The sequence below is a fragment of the Typopeltis vanoorti genome, chromosome 17, assembly GCF_054136105.1.
Source record: "Typopeltis vanoorti isolate ZY-2024b chromosome 17, IOZ_Tvanoo_1.0, whole genome shotgun sequence".
In the NCBI taxonomy this organism is placed as follows: Eukaryota; Metazoa; Arthropoda; class Arachnida; order Uropygi; family Thelyphonidae; genus Typopeltis; species Typopeltis vanoorti.
The window spans coordinates 71,339,439-71,363,478 of NC_143565.1; positions in this window are offsets into that span (position 1 = coordinate 71,339,439).

The window sequence follows — 24,040 nt, forward strand, 5'->3', positions numbered from 1 at the left end:
CTGAGAGACTGCTCAAAATTTGCCAAGGTGGTCGCCGACCTCCGATAGGAGATGGCACTCAAAGAAGAAGAGGCAAAGTGGGAAGAAAGGCCTGATATATCCTGTCTGTTGTTCCTTACATAGCCTGTGTTCCTTCTTTCTTGTTTCAAAACTTCTAGATGTCTGTCCAATGTAATTAATACCGCATGAACAGGATATGCTATAAACTCGAATATTTGTAGAAAGGATGGCTATCTTTCGGTATATATCTATCTTTTTCCCAAGAAAAAGGTCATAATATGAATTACAGAATTTTATTTAATCATACGATTAACCGGAGACGAGAGGGTTCAAAATACTGTGTTAATTTTTTTTTTCTCCCAGAAACAGCCAGTCGCTCAGTTTTGATTCACTGATGTTAACTAGCAAATGTAAATTCTTTAATATTCAAATATCATCGTTGACTTCTTCTCTCATTGATATTTTGAGGTAGAAGATTATTTTTCATCATCCAGTGTGAGACACTCTGCTTTAACAGAGACCTGAAATGGCTTGAAAAAATATAATTTTTGGACTCCAAACTAGAGGTTACGGAAATATTTTCTTACCCGCCCAGGGTGTATGTTTCCAGTCATAATATATGCATGTATTAAAGAAATCAATGAAATTAAATCTGAAAGAAAATATTCCATATTTAGACATCATACATAAAAACTAATCTCTTATTAATAAATGATGAATTCCACAATTTGCAGACAGTCCATTTACTGCGTATAATTATTAATCATACGCAACGTACCGATGACCAGGTTAGAGAGGGAGATGCACAATGCTTCTATACGGAGGACCAATCATATGGGAGCAAATAAGTCTGTTTATGGGGAGAGGGGAGGGAGTCGTTACGGAAAAGAAATGGTTTCTCTTAACCTTATAATCGCTTTTGAATTGTATAATATTATAAACATTTATAAAACATTATGTTTGGTTCAACGTCTACGAAGGCCAGTCACTATTATTCCCGATCAACATCTGTTTCAAAAAGAATAACACATACCTGTACCATTAAACGCCTTGATTTTACGAATTAGTATGATTAGGGGCAGTTCGCATGAATTGTAGTCATCTATATGAGTCCACCGAGAGGGAGGATTTTTCTCTCATTTTATGAAGAAACAAAAATCCTCCCTCTCGGTGGACTCATATAGATGACTACAATTCATGCGAACTGCCCCTAATCATACTAATTCGTAAAATCAAGGCGTTTAATGGTACAGGTATGTGTTATTCTTTTTGAAACAGATGTTGATCGGGAATAATAGTGACTGGCCTTCGTAGACGTTGAACCAAACATAATGTGGCTGAGACATGCAAGCTATTTTTTTTTTTTTTTTAATTTCAAAACCTTAATATTCGAAGTATTTATTCGGTCTGTGTTACAGCCTCGCAAACTGGTTAAATGTTTCAAAACCAATTTTTCTTATAACATTAGTGTACTTAATCATTATTTGCTTGACAGTTGATTGAAATTTCCATTAACCTGCGTGTCATTTAATCGATATTCCTGAGACATCGTTGAACTAGGTCATTTCTCTTCTTTATTTCTTTTCTTTCGATCAGCGAGTCCATCGACTGCGAAATCAGGTTTAGCAAACACGAACATTCCAACAGTTCGGGTTTCCGACCGATTAGGAGCCTAGTATAAAACTTTTTTTGTTGTTGTCTATCATGATTTGATATATTCTGAAATCATCCAGCAGGTTAAATGCACGCAGAATGTGGTTGATTCAATTTAATAAGATCACCAATAATACTGAAGTTTTTCTTTGTATGTCACTAGGAGAGAAAAAGAAAATATGCATATATACTATTCATTATCCAAGGAACAGACGAAAAATTTTTAAAATTCTCTTATCAATGAAAAGAGAAAATCACTTCGAGTTAGAAAATTACGGTTGAAACCATAACTAAACTCTTTGTGGTACTGTTAGAAGTGTTGAAATATTAATCAGAACTGTTTACACTAACAAGATAGCTCGGGCAATAAGAAGTGTATTCATTAGCAGATTTTTCTGTTTTGCGAAGTAACATTCGAATTTTATGAAATGGGAACAATTCCACCTCTGATTTACACCGACCAACTCAGCTTCCGGCTAAAAAGATTTAGAAATGTTCCTAGAAATGTTTAGAAATGTTTCTCTAAGGGATTCGAACCTGGGTCTTTTCTACCAGATAATATATGTTATCGATATGTTTTCGAAGGATAGAAATGAAATCAAGAAATTGTTTGAGGCAGATGATATATATCCTTCAAGAGATAGATCAATTCACCCATACTTTAATAATTGAAGTTAGTAGCGATGAGGACACATTACATCGAATAAATGGAACATTTACAGAGAGAGATTTAAGCTTAAATATCCCAATCATACAAATCTTAAATAGCTGCATTGTGATTTACAGTTCGGAGGTTTAGGTTTTTTGTGACTAATCTGACAGAAGTTAAACAGACCACAGCCTATTAGCCAAGTTACTAGTCAGTGTTATGACATTTTCGCTAGCAGACGATATGCTGGCTTAAGGTAGGCTCGAAATGTTTCTCATTTACACATTATCACCGCAGCTCTCCTTCGAAAGTAGAGTTGGATTATTTACAGTATATTCATGGAGACGTCCATCAACAGCTGAAGACAATTATTTCATCTGACCACACACACAGTTTTCAGCTACTGAAAACTTTTGAAAATAGTCGACATGGTCGCTCATTTCCTCTTAGATGCATGGTTGATGACACCATTCACAGGAAAGCTGAACAGTGTATGGACCGAGAACCTTCTGCATTCGAAGATGCAGCAGTAAAGCAATTCGACAGCTGAACCAACATGCAGCATCATCTTCAGTGGTGCAAAGAGCGTGCACAATGGGAATTGGAAGTTTGGAAAGCTGTGAACGTCTCTTACCACAGTGCGTAACCACAACTCTGAAATTTAGAGGTGGCGGTGTGATGGTATGATCCTGTTTTTACTGGTTAGGCCTTGGGCTTCTGTATGCTGTGGCACGAACATTGAACTCCGAGAGGTATATGAACATTTTGGGATAATGCAATGCTTCCTATTTTGTGGCATTTCTGCAGAACTGACCATTGTCTCTTTCAGCAAGACTGCACCGTGTCACAAGGCACTGTAACTGTGGTTTGTAGACATGAATGTCACCACATCTGACTTGCTTCCAGGGCCCTGATCTCAACCCTATTGAACATCTGTGGGATGAACTGGAGCTTCAGATTTATTTCTTCTTATGGCTACATGAAACTAGTAAGTGAAAAATACAATCACAATTTCCAGAAACAAATGATGAAAATCTTAACATATAAAAGTTCATTACATAAAAGGCACAACCTGCTTACTAAGTCTTTCTTATTTTTTTCTTTTTTTAAATATAAAGCAAATGTAACTTGTCATAATTAAGCCAGGGACAATTATCGTCCTGCTGCACCAAGTATGACAAGACTGCATGTGTCTTGTGTGAGAAAACTTGATCCATTAGAGGAGGCCCATTTCACACTGTATCATCATCTTCTAGGATGAGGAGTTCTGCTGATACTATGACGAGGACTATGAGAGTGACTACTAGAATAACGTCTTCATGGTAAGACGGGACCGTGATCTTCTGTTTCCTCCATAACCACCGCCACCACCATACCAACTACAGGTCAAAGTACAGGCTGAAAAGCCAATTCAACGCCTCATCCGTCACCGTGTGGATTTCCTGTAGGCCACCACCGTGAAATTGGCGCCTTGGGCAGTCGTACACAATATGAGTAATCGTCTGAACCACGGGAGAACAATCACAATAAGGGTGATCTGACAGTCCCCATTTATGTAGAAGATAGCCACATCTGCCCTGACTAGTTCTGATCCTGTTTATGGATGACCAAATCTTCCTAGGAACACCAAAACCAGGCTGCGAAGCATAGGGATCTTCTACCAGGAAGCCGTTTGTTGGGAGATTGTTGGACCAGTACTCTCTCTCTCTCCATATGTCAGATATTGATGGCAGCGCAGCTGAAGAGAGTTCGTCCATGGACCAGAGAGGCTTTCTAGATTTGAGGCGAAGACTAGGTGGATTTATGAGAGTCTGGTGTAGAGGTAAGAGTGGGTTGCTCATTGCTTTATTAAATTCCTTAATCGAGGCTTGTCTTCTCCGTATGTGTGGTGGAGCAATGTTAGATAGAACAGGCAGCCAGGAGAGAAGGGTGCTTCTCACTGTCCCACTAATTGTGTGCATGGTAGAGTTCAGCTGGGTGTCGATAATGTTAGTGCGTGTGTACTTCTTTCCCAGACAGAGGCACAATATTCTGCTGCAGAGAATGCGAGGGCTAGTGTAGACGACCTTAGGACTTCTGCACCACAACCCTAGGTTGTTCCAGCAAGCCTTGAAACGATGTTATTTCTGGTTTTAATTTTATTGGAGAGGCTGATGATGTGCCTTTTATAGGTTAGGCTTCTGCCTAAGCTCACTCCAAGGTATTTTGGGTGAGGCTCGTGTTCTACCATTTTTCCACAGAAAGAAAGGTTGAGTTGCCGATTCGCCTCTGCATTGTACAGGTGAAATACTGAGGACACTGTTTTCGTTGGATTTGGCTTCAAGTACCACTGCTTGAAGTACTCTTCCAGCATGTTCAGGTCTATATTCAAGGTTGATTCTAAGTTGGTAAAGGAGGTGGACTGATGTAAGATCGCTAGGTTATCGGCGTACATAAACTTGCTTGATCTGGTATGAGGTAGATCATACACATAGATGTTAAAAAGTATAGGGGATAACACAGAGCCCCGAGGAAGACCGTTGTGAAGGAATCTGGGCCTGCTCTTTTTTCTGCCAATATGGAACTGGATTGTTCTGTTGGAGAGAATAGATTCAAAAAGTTGTAGAGTTTTTTTACATTTTATAATATTTCCTAGTTTTAGGAGGAGGTCCCCTGATCCAGACAGTGTCATAAGCAAATGTTAGGTCAATGAAAGTGGCTCCAGATTTAAGTTTCTTCTGGAAGCCTGCTTCAATTTGAGTTGTCACGGCCAAGACCTGGTCACAGCAACTTCTTCCTGGCCTGAAGATGTCCCTTGCCCGGATGAGACCAAGGGACATCAACCTCATAACAGTCCACGACCTCATTACATGACTACAGGAAGAATGGTCCAAAATTCCCAATGATCGGTATCGTACGCTTGCGGAAAATATGCCACGTAGATTTGCTACAGTCATCGCAGCGAAAGGAGGTCCTACATCTTATTAAGGCGAGCGCCATAACTGTTTGTTCCTCACACTATGGTCCGTTGACTTCTTTCCAAGCAGTATGTGTGTGTTTTTAATGGTCTTCTTCTTGAAGTCACTGATTCAAAATTAAGAATGATAAAAGAACTGTTTAAGAATTTCTGGAAAAGGTAGTAGTTGACCCGCTAAATTGGAAAACTTATGACTCCTTGTTTCCTACGATACTAGAATCCAAAACTGTATTCCAGCATTATTAATAAAAATTAGCATTCCTTGTTTATAAACATGGTATTAAAATCGTTACCTTTCGACAATTAGCAGAAATGTTTATGGGATTGAAATACAGAAAAAAGTTTAATTTTATCCTCTTCCATGATAATAATAAAGTCATATTTGACTTTATTATTACCATAGAAAAGATGATGAAAAGATGGGTGGATGAAAGGAGGTTTCATGACCTCCTTTCATCCTTATTGTCTCTTCGAACTTCATAGCGACCGTGTTTTAAAAATTGTTTGCTTGTCATCCACGCAATGAAAGAAAGAAAAAGAGAAAGAATAGCAGGACGAAGTCTACGTAGTATGGCAGAACCCTCGCCTCCCGACTAGAACTGGACAGTCTTATAGCGCAATAACCATCCGAAATTTTGATGTTAAATCGTTGATGAACCTACAAGCAATCTCGGTCAGATGTTCTTAAGACAATCTTCTCTACTAATCCGCCAATAAAAATACTCCAATTAATCTCCTAGTTGAGTCTTCAAGCACTGCTGTACCGATAGCGGCTTGTTTGACAGTAATATAGAGATTACTGTCTGATCAATGGCACAGTTATATCGATTTTTGGTTTCGAAGAGCTTAAAAGGTTCGCCCATCTGTCCATACGACATGTTCATATGATTACAACTAACGTTGCTCATCCCGATAAGCCATTCAGCAAGGTTCGTTAGGATTGTAATCATCCTTCAATTATTCGAACTTCGTTGTAAGAGGAAGTTATTGCTAAAAGTGAAGCCCTGTTTAAGCAACTTTGTTGAAAAGCAATAAGTGACTGCTCGCACTCGTGCTACACTTTGAATAGGCATGCAATAATTTATCTTTTTATCCCTCTTTTTTTTAAAATATCTTTTTAGAACATCTACAAATTTATGAACTTCAGCACTACAGTGCTCCATATATACTCCGTTTTCTGTCAAAATTATAATTTTTTTATTTGTCATTTATAATTTTATTTAAAGTAGTAATTCAAGCAAAAGTAATCAGATACCATAATATATAATTCGTAGCTAATTAATAATAATAATAATTAGGTTCGGTATTTGTACATGGGAGACAGTGATAATGATGATAGTTTCATATTAGGCTGATATCAACAAACTTTCCACGAAGCTTGTGATGATCTACGAGGATGATACTGGAGAGCTAAGATTTAGGCAATACTGAAGCTGTATACCTCCAGTTTAGCATGCAGGAGCATATATATATATATACAATAAACATGCGCTCATGGAAAGGATAACGTGTTCGTTTTCCTTTTGGACTTTACAGTAGAAAATAAGTACTGTATTTGTATGTTCTATAGTTATTGATTATAGTCTTGTTATTTGATAATTGTTCCTTTCTAGTTATTCTATGCTAGAGATGGCGTTTTAACATCACCGTGTGTATTGCTGCAAGTGTTTTACAGTAAGTACCTGTGTTCTATCATTGTAGTTGCACGCAAAAAAAGATGGCATCAACTCTTTCATCCCAGAAAATGAGTAGCTCTGCTATTTTGTAATGTAGTGATATTATCTTATTTACCTTGTAGTCAGCAAAGAAGGCCTATGCTGTTATTGCATAACCTAAGTGGCTTCACATAAAACTTGTACATTTGTTCTTGTATACGTGTGCAAGCTGTCTTTTAATCTATATAATTGCCCGCTATCAAACTCAATCTGCTTTGCAGCTGATTCAAGTGGCTGTTCCGGTTTCATATCGACGTCGAGGCAGATTTCAAGGTATCGCATTATGTTTGGCTGCGTGATAGTTGTAGTTTTTCAGAGGTAGGTATCGTCTGTATAGAAGGATGAATGGCTGATTGTTAGATATTTAAGGTTAATAAAATGTGTCTGTGGGTTTCTGAATATCACCGATTTTGTATAATCAGCGTTTAGGTGGAGCTAATTGTCAGCCAGCTGATGACTAGATTACTATCGTGCATGTCTGCATAGAAGAGCTTCAATCACTATGTATGAGCATTATGGATATTACATCTGCATACTGCCTATTAGTGGAAGGTGATTAATGTGTGTAAATGTCAAACAGGGTGGGGGAGAGAAATGCTCGCTGTGAGACTCCACAGGTTACTATTAACTAGATTCAGATTGATCCTATACACGTAATTTGTCTGAAGGTAGATTTTAAACAATGCAAGTAGAGGTCCAGCTATTCCAACATGCACTGGGTTTTCTAGTAATTTTCTTGTGTGTGAACATAAGAAAATTACTAGAATGCGTGTGTTGAATGTCATTGATAAATTTATAAAAACTATACAATTTGTTTTTTTGTCTAAGTCAGTATCGATTGGTCTAAAATCTTCCAGGAGTGTTTTCTTATTTCTTTTGGAAAGCCACACTGTGTTTTCGGGATAATGTTCAATTTATCTGTGTAAATCAAGAATATGGAGGACAGTGCTTCGTAATTTGGTTTACAACCTTCCTTGTCTTTAAATCGAAGTGATTAATGTGGTCTTTAGCATGTGTAGTAGGTGTCCAGTTTTGGATATTTTATTAATCAGTCTGAGTGTAATTGAAGCAATGCTAATCTAGTATCGTTTAATGTTCCTAATACCACTGACAGTATCAGATGTCGACCGCTGGATTGAACTGATGTATAAGTACAAAACAAAATTATGGTTAAAACCATAATTTTGTTTTGCACGTAATGCTTTGTGGGTACCACACACACACACACCTCGTTAACCAGATGACAGGTTTGGTTAGTTTTAAATTGTATAATTAAATTAATAACATTGTATCATTATATGATACAGTACTATATTTGAAAAACATTGTAAGTTTTAAATTATATAATTTACCTGCAGAAACTACTGCAACAATAATATATTTTAAAAACACTGAAAATGAAATAAACATACCACATATATATTTTGCTGCATAATAAGCACTCAAACTCCTAACTTACTGGATTGGATATGAATTGTCAACAATGAGGTAGGGGAGGGGGAGTTGTTAGAAGATGGGTTGAATTTGGACTGACTCACGTAAGTCTAAATGGTCGAACAATTCCTGCTTAAAATCAAGCTACATCATCAATTCTTTCGTGTTCGGTTCTTTTAGCTAGTTTTCATAGCTAAGAGTTCTGGTAGCTTTTTTTTTCTTTCTTATTTCTATCACTTTTCCTTTCTTTAATCATGGCATCCACAATAAGTTCAAAAAAAAAAAAAAAGAATAGGAAACCAGCACCCACACCAGATGACCTATCAAAATGCCTCCTGGTTTCTATTTCCATGACTATTCATTCTGTTGGACTTTTTTTTTTCTTTTTTTTTTTATCACTGCTCTCAGTTGAATTATACGAAGCGGGCAAGGCTTCAAATATAACACTTAAGTATTCGTCATTACATTAGTACTAGATGAAAGAGAGTAATGAACTATTAGGTGGCTCACTTTCTGTTTTACCTCGGTGAGCGCTTATCAATTTATTGATATTCCATAAATATAAAAAAAAATATTAAATTTATTACATTTTAAAAATATCACAGCATTCTACTAGCAACAGCTATTATTCATCAAATAATGGTGTAGTGGAGAAAATATTTACCAAAACATTCATCGACATGAGAAACAGAGTTGATCATAATTACCGACTAACAATCCATCTGCAAATTAACTGTGAGTTCGATTCCAATAATAAAAACAATTTTTTTAAATAGAAAATTTGACACTTCCCTAATTATATTGCATCCAAAATGCCATAAACCTGCATTTCATTCACAGAATTACTATACTGTAGTACTACGCATGATCAAGGCGGGATTAAAGGCGTAACAAATAAGCCGTTGCTCCAGAGCCTCGAGTGATCCTTTATAACTCAGTAAAACAGTAACTAACATATTAACTTCTTTTTAGCAAAGAAAATATATAACTCTAAATCCGGACTTGTATATCCCATCATTCACAGAAACACAGCAATGCTATGAGAAATAACTGAGCTGTATTCAGATTAACTATTTACTGATATGTACATACTACACAGTCAGGCAAAGAAAAGCAGTTTACAACTAGAAAAGTAATACCGATTTTGAACCATTAAAAAAGAAAAAAAATATAAGGCTACTATTTAGGAAACAAATCATTCTAGAGTGCTGATGTGGTGCATAGTTCTTTTTAAGCATAGTGATAAATTTTAATATCCATCCTAGAAAAAAGCATTAACCTTCCTCACAGAAAGGTAAAACGCTATACCAAAACATGCTTATTATGCATTCATTATATTTATTGGTTGTGAAACCGTTGTTTTGAAAAAGCAAAATAAAACCTTTCACAAATAAGCCGTTTAAAAAACTTCCTTGCGAAACTTTCTTCTCATTCCAAAACAAATGACGCCGGGCTGGAGAATTTTTCGTAAACAACATTCAGAGTATAATCATATACAATCCCGATTATACGGATTGCTCGAGATGGTCCGCCAAAACTACGTTATATGTAAGTTGTTGTTTATGAAGTATGATAACAGTACATTTAAAAATAAAATTAACACTGGCATTCATGTTCAACTCAAGCATCAAAATACTAAATTACTACTAAAAACTTTCCAAGCTTTTTACAATATTCAGGCATGGAAGGGGGAGGGGGGGGGCTTTTGCTTCTTGTTTACATCTTACTATTTTCAGTTTCATCATCGCAATCAACAATTACAGCAGTGGGTTCGGAAATTGGAATAGTTTATTTTTTATAAATTATAAAAATAATTTATAATGAACATAATCTTAAGATCATTTTAAAGTGCGTCTCCTGGACACAGCATCGCACCCTACAGTTTTTGAAATACAGTGAATTACAGGTACTGGTACGGCGTCAATGATGTTCTGATGATAAGCATTCGGAATCCAGCGCGTGCTAATTAACAGAGCAAACATGGCATGTTTATAAATTCATTTCTACCATCCAACAGATAGAAAGGTTCCTGCTACAAGTTGCTATATTGTAGATAAACTTCAGCTGTTTATTTATCAGATTTAGAAAGGATTTACTTCGATGAAGCAATAGATTTTTATTTTTCAGTCAATTACGCAATGTAAAATCTCAGATTCTAATAATCACTCCTCGAACTGTTTACCTAGCTCTTTTATGCGAAGCATAAGTAATTGGCTGTTTGTTGCTATTTGACAAGCTTAATAAACATTTATTCATTTTAGTCAATTAATGTAAGAAACATTGACTTATTCGTTTCGGATTAAAATCAGATTAAAAAGGTGGAGAATTTATGAAAGAGCTGAAGAAACTTCCTTCTTTGTATATCATCTAAATATTTGCCACTGAATGGATTTCAGCGGCATCATCAAATAAAAATAAACGCAAGATTATCTGAATATTTGCGTACACCTAGGATGGGAGGGGGGAGAGGAGGAAATAACAGGAATGTTTGAAGATCGAACTCTACAGCAAAATGTGTGAAAAAGCAGCACAAACCAGATTTATTTTTATTACTTATCAAATTACAGATGCTACCACTTAATGCTAGTGACAACGAAAGAAAAATAAAAAACACTAGTAATGAAAATGATTTACGAATAGGTGTACAAAAGCAATTTATTGTTCTGTTCCACAACTTCAACTGTTTATAATCTAAATATTTGTCACTTATCAATTAGACTACATATGTTTCATTATCAGAGAAGATTACAGCTAGGGTGGTCAACTTTAGACATTCATAAATCCGGGCATTATTTGCTTGCGTTCCCTAATATTATACATGTGTGTGTGTGTGAGAGAGAGAGGATATGGCTACATGACTATTTATTTTGATCTCATCGGAATTGCCATTCAATAACAATACTAATAACAGCGACAAAAGAAATAGTTCCACCCACAGCGATTTACTTTGTTTCTTTTAGCACAGATGTATTATTTAACTAAATAAAATGTATATTACATAAAGTTCATATTTTATTCATAAATCTACTCTATACTATAAAATGATAAGCTGAAATTGGAAACGGATGTAGGCTGTAACGTTTTTGTCAAGTTATTTGAAACGTTTTGAAACTCAGGGGCTACCCTGAGTGTCGAGTCTTCAAAATTCGAGTCATCAGAATTCAAGAAGAACCGGCCTATCAGTACGGAACATGGGGGATCGGGCGGGGGAAACCCCCCGCCCAATCCTCCATGTTCCGGACTGATAGGGGGGAACTGATAGGGGAGGGGAACCCCCCTATCCGGACTGATAGGGGAGGGTAAATTCCTCCCTTTTGAAGACTCGACACTCAGGGGCTACCATGAGTGTCGAGTCTTCAAAATTCGAGTCATCAGAATTCAAGGAGAACCGGCCTACCAGTCCAGAACACGGGGGATTTGGCGGCGTAGGTCAGGGGGAGGAGCCCCTAGTATTACTATAAATAATTATAATCATAGTACTGTTACATTCTAATGAAGGGCGTTCGATAGTATGTTCTATAAGATAGAACGCGCTATTGTTATTCACTGGATTTGTCTGCGAAACCTGTGGAACCTAAAATGAATGAGTCATTCCTACTTTCATAAGATCACTATTCATTGCTGAAATGTAATAACGACTGAAATCGGAGTAGCAATAATGGCTCAAACCAGAAATTAATGCTTTTTACATAGCTGTATTCCAAATCTTGCATATAAAATCCATTTTTCTTAATTTGTTTTCTTTTTCTAAAATTCTAATACCTCGTTCATGAAATCCGGGACATTCATATATGTGTTTCGGGACGCTGACAAAGAACTCCGTGAAGGTTGGCCACCCTAGTTATAGTTGAAACGATGTGAAATGGTTAAGTGATCCAAAAACAGTTCTAGTCGATCTCTTAATATTATAAAGACGTAGATCACTATTATAAAATTTATCCCAAAATATTACTTAAATTGATTTTTTCGCAAGCAAATGACTGATCTTGATGATTTAACAGTTCCTGATAATTATGCGTCTTTTAAAAGTAGTTGATACTGACTGTCCAGCTTTCTCACTAAAATTAACAAAACGATTTTTCAAAAATTTCTGTATTAAAATTATATAATTTTTGCCTATAATTATTAAGACCATAAAAATAATAGATGGTTTACGTCCTCTACTGATTTTAGTAAATGATTTCGACATTTCAGTTTATTCTGTTATTATTATTATTATATTTGGTTATAACAAAGGTGACTCGCCACAGAAGCGGACACCGAAAAGTAGTTCTAGCTTATGGAGGTTGAGGACCTCTGCTTGAGCAAATAATTCACTTTTTTTTAAGGAGAGGGGGGGGGGGTAGGTAACTTGTTCCTGAAATATGCGGTATAGTATGTGGTGACTTTACCATCTGATAACAACACTGCAGCTGAAAAATGCTTGTTTGGCAGGAATTAACAGGAAATAAAATTAAGGTCCTTTGTCCCATTAATATTAATGACAATATTATACTGCCTGTGGCTATTCACAGACTAAATTTTGTTGCAGAAAAATGGTACATAAATCGAAAGAAAACCTCGCCGAAGAGAGTGAGGGTTTTTTTTTTTGTTGTTGTTGTTTCATTTTTCTATAAAATAAACATGAACCTACTCATCGGTTGCGAAAGATTAAAAGAAAAAAATAATAATAATAAGGTATTACTCAGAAAAACTACCCACCCCTTTAAATGTAAGCGCATGCTATAAATAGGCCAGATTCGATTGTTTATAAACAGGTCTGCCATAATCACAAGGTAAAAGCGTAATCGTGGTTGCAGAACAACATATGAAGAAACAGTTCCACGAACTCGGGATTCCTCGACCTCCGAAACAGCACTTTTTCCTGTTGGTCACGTGACTGTGATTGGTCAGACGGGGGAGAAAAGGGCGTAGAGCAGGAAGAACAGCTAATAGTGACGAAATCCAAGCATACCTACACCTTCCGAGAAGGACCCATACCTACAGGGTAAACAAGACAAGGTCAACAGAGGACTTACCCATCACTTTTGGCTGATTCATCCTCTAGAAACCTATACACCAGGATGTTAGTAGCGCCATTCGAACGAAGGCGTTCGTGCAATATGCGCTTATCAGACAACAGCGAAAACAAACAGTATGATTCAAAATGTAAATTAATTCTGAAATAAATAACAGACGCTTTTAAAAACAGTGACTTTTAAAAATAAAATTACGCTATTATCGTTGTTATTCTGTGACACGATTGCATCATCATAATACACGAGTCTGCTGGCAGCGAAACGCAAATTCTTTTCGCAAAAAAGAAAAGTAAAGGGGAAGGGGGGGGGTGAGGCACATATCACTGAGTAAGTAACAAATCATGGCCTAGTGATTGTGCTAACAACCAAAATAACTTATGAATGTGACTGGCTAAATGATGTCTGATTTGTAAAGTAAAGGAAAACATGTCCCACTGAATGAAACCTCTGCTTGTTTTTAAAATGAATGGGGAATTTTTTTTTATCGATTTTTATCATCTGACTTGAAGTTCCAAACGTTTTTAAGCGCCGAAATAATTTAATATTAAGTGTTATCACGGCAAAAGATCTATTTTCTACATCCTATTTGACGCTCTCGGCTAAATATAAAACATAATTAACAATTTGTCGAAATGTACCTTAACTACTAACTCAGATGTTTTAAGAAATAAAAGAATAATATCTCGTGATAATGAAAAGTCGTTTTTAAAGATGAAATTAATGCGCAAATTAAAACATTTTATTTTGCATTTGTAATTTGATACCTAAGATTATATATTTTTAAATCTTCAAAAAAAAAAGTAAAAAAAAACTCTGAAAAATGCTTACTTATTAATAAATTTAAATTGTTTATATTATTTTGGAAAGACAAAATAGATGAACTCCTTCTAAATGATAAGTATAAAATTCGTTCAAGCAATTAGGAACGGGCAAATGAAGGAAGAACAGTGCTATACATAAACTAGGTAAATCGTGTGCAAAATGAAAATGTAGACCTGAAGAATACCAGTTGTCCGTGCCTACGGCAATATTGAAGGGTGGCAACAAGAAAGAAACTCGATTTTTTTTTTCTGAAAAGAGCAAATTAAATAAAGGGGAGGAAATGAATTAGTAAGTAGAAACCTCACTAATAGGGAATGGATACCATATTTAAAGAAATGTTTTAGGAAATGTTTCATATAAAGGGCAGAGTTAATAATGATGGTGAAATGCTGCTATTTGGTGTTATTCGGGATTATACGAACTGTTAAGGACATGAGGCGGGTGTGCTGTGTCTGCGTCCCCAACCGGTTTGTCAGTTATGCGGTAGAAGGTAAGATTCGAGTTTTTGGTGAGAAAAAGAGGGAAAAAAAATCTCCGTTTGAGACTAATTCATCTCTACTTTAAAAAGAAATCAACTGGATTTCTGATCGCGTCATTATTATTTATGCGTACACGAGAGAGAGAGAGAGAGAGCGTTCAAGTGGAGAACACACACAAAAAGAAAGCTCTTATTATTTATAGCATTGTGGAATGCAATATCTTCAAACCAGTTCAGAATAAAAGAAATTACAGGGGATTTGAAGCGGGGGGAAAACAAAACACGTAATTATCACCTGGTTCTGAAGATAAAATGCGAAGCATCTCCAAAAAGAAAAATGTGTGGAAATTTTAAGAGAAAACACGATAAGTACATTTCAAACAATTGCAGACTCAAGGAACCTCCGTAGCTCTGTGAAATCGAGGGATTGAATCCCGTCTGGGATGCCATAAGGACTTTTCATCAAAAGGTAAGGTAGCTAGTCTTATACGGAGTTGGCGGGTTTTCCCCTTCCGGAAACTCGAAATTTTTATCTCGTAGAGGCAGAAAAACCAACCAGAGAATACGTGCAATTGATACAGCAGACTACGTAAACATGATTAACCGCGCTATAAGCGCATTAATTAGGTTTCTATGAAAGTAAGTTACTTGGCCGTGATAGGTAAGGAGAAATAAGACTACACATGCAAATATAAATATATCACCAATTACTAAGAAACGCAAAGAACTATTAGGAACTGAACAGAGAATACTTAAGGAAATGGTAATACACCTAGTTAGCGAAGGAAGGCCATGATTATGACATCTTCAAAGACATAACACTAAGAATGTTCTAGTGGATGCAAGAAACTGAAAGAAGCAGTTGAGGATAATGAGCCATCAATGAGTCGAAAGAATAATTTGAAGAAGGAAGAAAAAAGCTAAATTATATGTAATATATTTAAAACAAGAACACTAATAAAAAAAAAATTCAATTAATTCCAAAATGGTTCTGTTCAAAGAATTTTAGTCATGCTTCTTCTTCATTCGTATATCTTTACACACAGTTGTGGAATTTTACTTTCTTCACGTTCTATATGCAGTTTGCTTTATTTTTGTATATCGATGAACCCAGTGCATTTTGCAAAGGTGCCAAATAAAGCGAACCAATTTTCTCAATTAAAATCATTCAGAAAGAATCATTTTATTCAATTTATGTTGCATTAGGTTTTTCTTGCTTTTCTAGGTGGAAAAGTAAGTATTAAACTGATCTAGCCTAAGGAAAAGAAATCGGTGTTCGATGAAAATGAGAGAAAGTTCGATCGGTTCTTCAACGGTCACTTTTAGACCTCAAAGACGTATTGATGATGATCCTGTCTTGAAAAATTTCCTTCACCAGCTGCCACTGTAGCTGGGAGTCGTCAAAAGAATGAGCACAGAAGGAAAGCAAGGCACATTGATAAAACCTCATCCAATCGATTATTATGCACCTAACGGAAAGAGAACATCCACAGGGAACACATTAGAGGATAAAACATTGATCACGATCCTGAGTTCGGTATACTCCCAGTGACAGTCCAAGCACACGTTGACTGCATTTCATTCATCAGATAGCAACAGCTGCAAATCTATACAAAACATAATGGTTTATCAGGAGAACATTTTAAGCTATTAATAAAATAAACAGAAGACGAGAACTATACCCAATTTATTATTATTATTAAAGGAAGCATTTTCTGTCGTTAGCGCTACGGAGGCGCTAGAGAAGAACAAGAACTTCACACCTTCATCTTTAACTCGAAGTGATGTCCTTTCAAACGTCCCATCAGTTTCGGGAAAAGATGGAAATCGGATGACACTAAGCTTGGGCTATAATAATGCGTTATGATACGAGACTGAAAATAAAATGACGAATATCCTTATATAAATACCGTGCACTATTTGAAGAAAAAGTGCGACACAGTGGGATGTTCTTCAAATACGTTGTCTTCGATATTTACAACGTTACACTGTAGCGCTCAAAATTAATAGCGGTACCAATATGCATAAATTATGAATGCATCGCTCCATTCACATCCTAGAAAGCAATGGGCATGGCTTTACAGCAGAGGATGTGATTTTGAACTATCTCAATGCTGGCGTGACTTTAACGCATGGATTGTCTCTTGCTTTTGCGATCGGGAAAAGCCCAAATCGGTGAAGCATATTCTGCAGACGAAAACCCTATCACTGTATTGATTCAACTAAAAGTGACACCCGCCTGCTCGCAATGAACCATTTTCGTTGCTATAATTCAGAGAGACATCTGGTGGGCAAACCTGTGAAACTTCGCACTAAAGTGCAGTGAAGTGTAAATGTTGTGCATGGCTAAGTTTTCAGCTTGTCTTTGTAACATGATTCTCTAAAATGGTATATAAACCTGTTAAAATTCTTTAGCCGTGGACATTATTATTATTTTTCATAATTATCATTATTATTACGCTTCTACTATTATAAGTCCATTTAGGACGGAAACGGCATAAATTCCACGCTTGACCAATGCTGTTCTATACCCATGTAAACTTTCCTGAATAAAGTGCTTATGAGTATTCGAAGCAAATTTTGCGTACTTTTATTTATTTATTTTTTTCTAACAACGTGTTCCTATACATTGTTAGAATTCTGCGGATCGTGGATAGAACAAGTTTCCACATAGCAGAAAAGTTAATTTTCGATGCTTTTTTTTTATTATTATTTAGCGAAAGGAGAAACCAATTTGGAGATTAGCTTTCAATATGCTTCAGCTAGAATTCGATTATAATTTGTGATGCTCGAAAGTCATTTTCTTCTTAAGTCAATGAAAATTAAATGAAAGAAGCAAAGCCTGATTTAATTTCATTTTCTGACTTGGTGTCCTTTAACTGGCAACTTTATCTAATCTAATATATCGTCACAGACAGACAACATCTGAAGTTCGCATATTCATTCTTTAACCAAAAGAAATCATTTTATATCAAGATGTTTAATATGTATGTGTGTGTGTGTGCCCGCGCGTGCGTTTTAAATGTTTCCCCGTGTTAAGAGATACGGAAAATATCACACAACTAGCCTTTTAGAATGACAACTTCGTCATATCCGACAGCCTTCTTTCTGTTGGAGTTTAGCTTCATTTCTTTTATGCATATGTTCGGAACACGTATTGTCGAAAGTATCGCAACAGTATCTTGTGATAGCGTAGTTTCCAACTACCATTCTAATGAATAATATATAATACCCCTTCGAAATCGACAATAATCTGAAATCGGAGACTAAGCCGGTACTAGCTGGCTTACAACCAGCACTAATAGCATGAAAATCCCAAAAAATGAGACTGGTTTAATTACCAACTACGATATCGCGAAACCCCTATTTTACATCAATGATATTATGCTTTTACAGATCACGTTTATGAGCCAATCACAGACAAGTATAAAGTGTACTGAATGGGAGAAAAGTCTGTAAAAATTAACTACCCCTATCGCCTGCGGTGTTCGATGGTTTTTAATTCGAGTCGGGTTATACTTATACAATTCACATTAGCACATAAAAATAGATTTCTTTATTTTAATAAAAAAACTCACTTTTTAAATACAACTGCAATATTATTATTTGATCATTTAAGAGCGATGATCAACTGAACCCCACAGTGAAAGCACACGTAACATGCTTGGAAAATATATCTATGTACACCATAAACATTGCGCTAATAATAATTTGTTAAAAATATTTTTATACCGATGAAAATCACGCCATTTTCGAAAATAAGGATGCATGAAGACATGAATGCTTGAGAACCATTTTGAGACAATACAGCATATAAATAACTAAAAAAGCCAGTTGGTGAAGAGAGTCTCCACGCGTATGCACTAAAACATCGCTATCAGTCAGCACAACGAGAACATACAGTGTGTGCTACGAAAAATTTAAGGATCATAATATGAACTCCCAAAAACTGCTATTGGCCATCCCTGATATATACACACAAGACTATACAATCTAAACAAAACAAAAAAAAAACTATTTTGTTGGATTGTCGCAGTATTGTAAGCGGCATTTACGGGTAAGAGTTTACTACTAATAATTCTTCTAAATTGTTCTATTAGTTGTGTGGTTACTAATATGGTCAGTCCTTATGCTTCAGTCTTCCGGTATTAATCCATCCATACCCTGTTTCTTCTGGACTTTTTGTTCCCCTCCATAAACAGCAGACAACTATGATTATGAAAAAGTTTGCTTCATATTTCATTGTTTAAATGAGAATATCACACTTTTTTTTTTTATTTTTAACATGATTCTAACTGTGATGACCGTTCACTTCACTCATCAACTCCCCCACTCCCACACACACACACAGAAAAACTTTGAAAATACCCGAAATTGAATTCCAATGAGGGAAGAACCTTGAAACGAACTTTCCATCAGAAAGTGAGTCAATCGATCTAATACGAAACGGGAGTTGTTTTTATTAGAAATTCCGATAAATAGGATATGCATGTTTTTTTTTTTTTCAGTTAAGACAATTTGACAATTTTATCGGACCCATTACAACATGCAGCCCATTGCAAAAAAAAAAAAAAAAAGATGGGTGATTATGTCCCATTCATTCAGATATCATTCAGGAAGAAAAAGGCAATGGCACATTCTATGTTTTAATCCTATAAACCTCAGTGTAATATAATTAGGAATTTTCAAACTTAGGAACGTGACCCAATACTAAGTTGTGAGAAGTTACCTAAATAAGACGCCGTTGGCTTTTTAAAGACAACAATGCTGATGAGCGTACAACTTTTTACATTTGACTTTTATGTCGCTCTTGTGAACGGGGTTACATTTTTGCCTTGATTCGCAGTTAAAAATATGAATTACAAGAGGGAAGTGAGGAAGGAAGAACTACACGTTGCTGCCACCAAAAATATATCTGTGTGTGTGTGTGTGCGTGTGTTATTTGTTTTCCGGACTTATGACTGCATATAAGGCACTCTGGTTGCTTCGTGAAGTCAATTTAATTACATTATGGTTATTTGTAAACATATACAAGCAGTGTTTTATTTATTTACATACTTAATGCTATAATAATCCTTAATAATGGCTCATAAAAGGGGGGGGGGGCGTTTATTCTAAAAAATAAAGCACCATATGAGAAAAAAGATTGAATAAAACGTTTTGATTCTGGCAACAGTTCAACCAGTGGTGGACTAATTACGTATCTTCCAAGGACAATAGTAACGACCATAATAAGATGGGAATTAAAAAGCATGTTAAAGAAGGAGGCTTCTATGCAATCAACTATAATAACGAAACATAGGAGTGGAATGCTAATTGGTGAAACTAAAAAAAGTTTAATTGCATGACCTAAGATCAGAGTGAGCATTATGTCCGATGATGATGCTTCTAGAAAAAGAAGCCACTATCATCCACAAACAAAGTGGTGTAAGAGATGAACCTTTCATTATTAATCATGAGCGACTTAAGAGATTTGAAGTGGAGGAGATTTTGCGTGACATTAAAGTGACTGATAATTTGCGGATGATGATAAAATAACAAAAAGTGAAGAAGCTTCAACTATCACCACTGTGGGAAGGCTACAAATGTAAATATCCAACAAGAACCTCTGTGAGTCGTGGAATGAAGTCGCCTCAGCAAACATAGAAATAACAAGAAACTGATGTTGGATGTTTTATATTCAAATTTCTCAACTCATTCGAGGGCATCCAATTAAATGTAAAAGAGAATATCTTACAAATAGGCTTTGAGGATATAATACATAATACATACAATATTACAGGTATATACAAATATTATAATTTATTGATGAAAGTTTTCTCGTCTGAATTGTCCAGAATAGTTTCAAACTATGTGCACGAACACATCATCTAGTGCATATAGTAGGAAACTATTCTGGGCTTGTTGGCACTAAGCGCGTATGCAAGGTCCCATTTTTTTGTCATAACTGAAAGATTTCCTCAAATCCTTCAGAACAGAAGAGTAGAAGGAAAGATGCCACCGGGAAGACCTAGAAGGAAATGGATAGAAAACATTGTGGTCTGAACTCTTACAGAAATTTAATAACTTACTCCAAATAGATTGCACTGGAAAGTTCATGTAACCTCAACCGGCCCTAGACGGATAGGATGATGATGTTGAATAGCTCATTTAAGTTTCAGCTTAGGTTTATATTCAGATAAGCAAGGCTAATTACGCTTTCGTGGATTCTTTCTTTCTTTCAGTCTCATGATAATAGTGGTGCAACATCTCAGATGTATACATATGTAAATTGCCTGCGTTTTCCTAGTCGGTTTGCGTTTATTTAAGGGGAAACAACCCTATCACCGCTATATAGAACTAGATAACTTCACAGGGGCTTTTCAACCTTTATTTGACAAAAAAAAACACTTATAAATATATAGTAATATCAAATGCGAGATTCGTGTGTTATCGAATTTGGAATTCACAGTTAGTAATATTTTAATTATTACCATAGATGAAAAAAGGGTCGAATAGATTTTTGCTTTCAAAGTAGATATAGTTAGAGCGCGCTTGTGATTATAAAGTAGAATAGCTATGACGACGGCTTTAGTGTGTTACTTATACAAAAGAAAATAAATCTAGAATATGAGAGATGTCAGTATGTAAAGAAGATGTAATGCTTCGAAGTACAAGCGAAAAGATATTCAGTCAAAAATAATAATAGATTTAGGGAAAGCAAAGAAAAATTCACAAAGAAAGCCATAGTAACTACCAAGTGCTGCTAAAATTTTGAATCTTGATAGAGAAAAATTTCTACAGACTGAGGTAAATTTTACATTGATACATAAATGCACGTTGGAGCAATAAAAAAATACCGGAAGACTCTGATTACTGGCAAATGCGAACGAGAGGACAGCCAAATAGTGAATTTGGAAGTTTATAAGGCAAAATTATTGCCTTCTAGTACCAGAATCTGAAGGCACGTATCAACTCAGTTATAAAACAACATTTAGCCAGCCTTTTTTTTTTTTTTTTTTTTGTAAGGCAGACCAAAAAAATGTGTGACTTGAGATTTATCGGTAAGAAAGTGAGCACTCTCTGAGAACAAGCCTGTCGAAATAATTCAGCAAAAGCATTTTATTTATTTATTTTAAGCGCACTAGAGGAGTAATTCCGCTTGTGAAAACGTTCACCAAGTAACATCCTGGGACCAAGTGTTTGTTTATCTGAATGTTTATTATTATACCATCGTGATTAACATGAAGTCATTGAGAACTGTTTTGTAAAGTTGAGGGGAATTTAAAAGACATTTGTTGTACCGATGTAATAAATAAGTAATGTAATGATGCGATAAGTTTGGGCCACTGGTAGGTCGAAGTAAAAATTCTATAGTAATATTTATTAGCGATGCAATGGTGTGGGGATAAATCGATTATGATACGTAATGGATACATGCATTAAAGATTATTTCAATGATGGTTACAACATCATTAAAATTTTATTCACTTCACTATTACAAAAGAGAAGTAATTTGGGCCCAGGCGATTTTGGTTAAAAATCAATTTCTATCCATTTTAATTTCATTTATGGCTGATAACATTAATATACATTTGATCAAAGTTCAACTGCCTACAATGCGAGGAATCTTTATTAAAACTGGCGGTGAGTCAGCCAGGCTCATACACAGAAGTTTCTTCTTTCCCGGGAAACGTGGATTTTTCCTTCCTGCAAAAGCAGACAAACCGCTTCTGAGAAAAGACATAACAGACTATGGAGATAGAATTAACCGCCCTTTGCTATCAAAAAAATCGGGTTGGTGAAGGCTATGTTACTTGACCATAATAGGCCTGTTTACCTAACATGTGAAATGAGATAACTAATCCAATTTATCATTTCTAAAATACTCAGTTGTGATATAAGTATATTTAAAGTTCCACTTATACGAGGGTGGTCTGAAAAGTTCTCAGCCTAACAATGAAAAAACGAATTTATAATTTCAAAATTATTTTTATTTTTCAACATAATCTCCCTTAAGACTAATACATTTATTCCAGCGATGCTCCAGCGCATTAACCCCTGTAGTGGTTCTCATTAAGATCTGCAGAATACCCCCTCTACAGCTGAAATCACTTCTTGATTCGAAGAAAAACGCTGACCAGCGAGGAAGAGTTTTAGTTTTGGGAAGAGATAGGAGTCAAAGGGAGCCAAATCTGGGCAATAGGGTGGATGTTCCAATAATTCATAGTGCAGATCCCATCTTCCCATTGCCAAAACACCTTTGTAGATTTGATTTTTTTTTTGATGATTTTTTTTCTTCTGCAAATCGGGTCTTTTCTCACGAACTTTTTCGTCTAGTCTAGTTAAAAGATCGGATTAATATTCTCCGGTTATTGTTTTACCGTTTTTCAAGATAATTAATAAACAAAATGCCTTTAGCATCCCAAAACACCGATGCCATGACTTTTCCTGCTGATGGAACCGACTTTGTCTTCTTTGGCGCTGAACAACCGGCTTCTGTCCACTGTTTGGATTCTGGTGTGTAATGGCGAATCCAAGTCTCATCCATAGTAATAAATCGACGCACAAAATCAGTTTAATTCTTGTTAAGACGCTCCAAGCACTGTTCAGAGATTTTCATGCGAGTACGTTTTTGATCTGCTGTGAGCAAGCGCGGCACACATCTTGCGCAAAGCTTTTTCATTTGCAATACACATTATAAGTGTAGGATCATGCAAAATATATCCTACACGTTCTTTTGAAATGCCTATAGTCTTTGCAATTTCACACACTTTGACTCGCAGCTCATCCAATACCATATCGTGCACTTGATCAATGATTTCTGGTGTTGTTACACTTTTTGGACGTCCTTCACGTGGATCATCTTCAAGGCTGGTACGGCCACGTTTAAACTCAGCAGCCCATTTCTTAATTGTCGAAAACAAAGGAGAAGCGTGCCCATAAACTTATGAACTCCGAATGAATTTCTTTTGGCGTTAAATCTTCTTTTACAAAGAATTTTATAACCGCACGATACTCAATTTTATCCATTTCAAGGGATAGAGACAACTTTTGCTTCAGACAGCTGTATAAAAAAACAAACTACTTGATAGAATGACTTGCAATTTCACATGGATGCTTATGACAGATGTACCAACTTAGAAAAAAAATCTTGCCAATAGTGTTGCTATATGGTCGAGAGCGAGAAATTTTCAGACCACCCTCGTAGATGTATCCCTGATTATTTTGTAATGTTTTGGGTTAGAAAAAGCGCAAAAATAAATAAATAATGTACATATTTGAGACTTTCAATATATATTAGTTCTTTTTTATTGTTGTTGTTTGTGTTCGTTT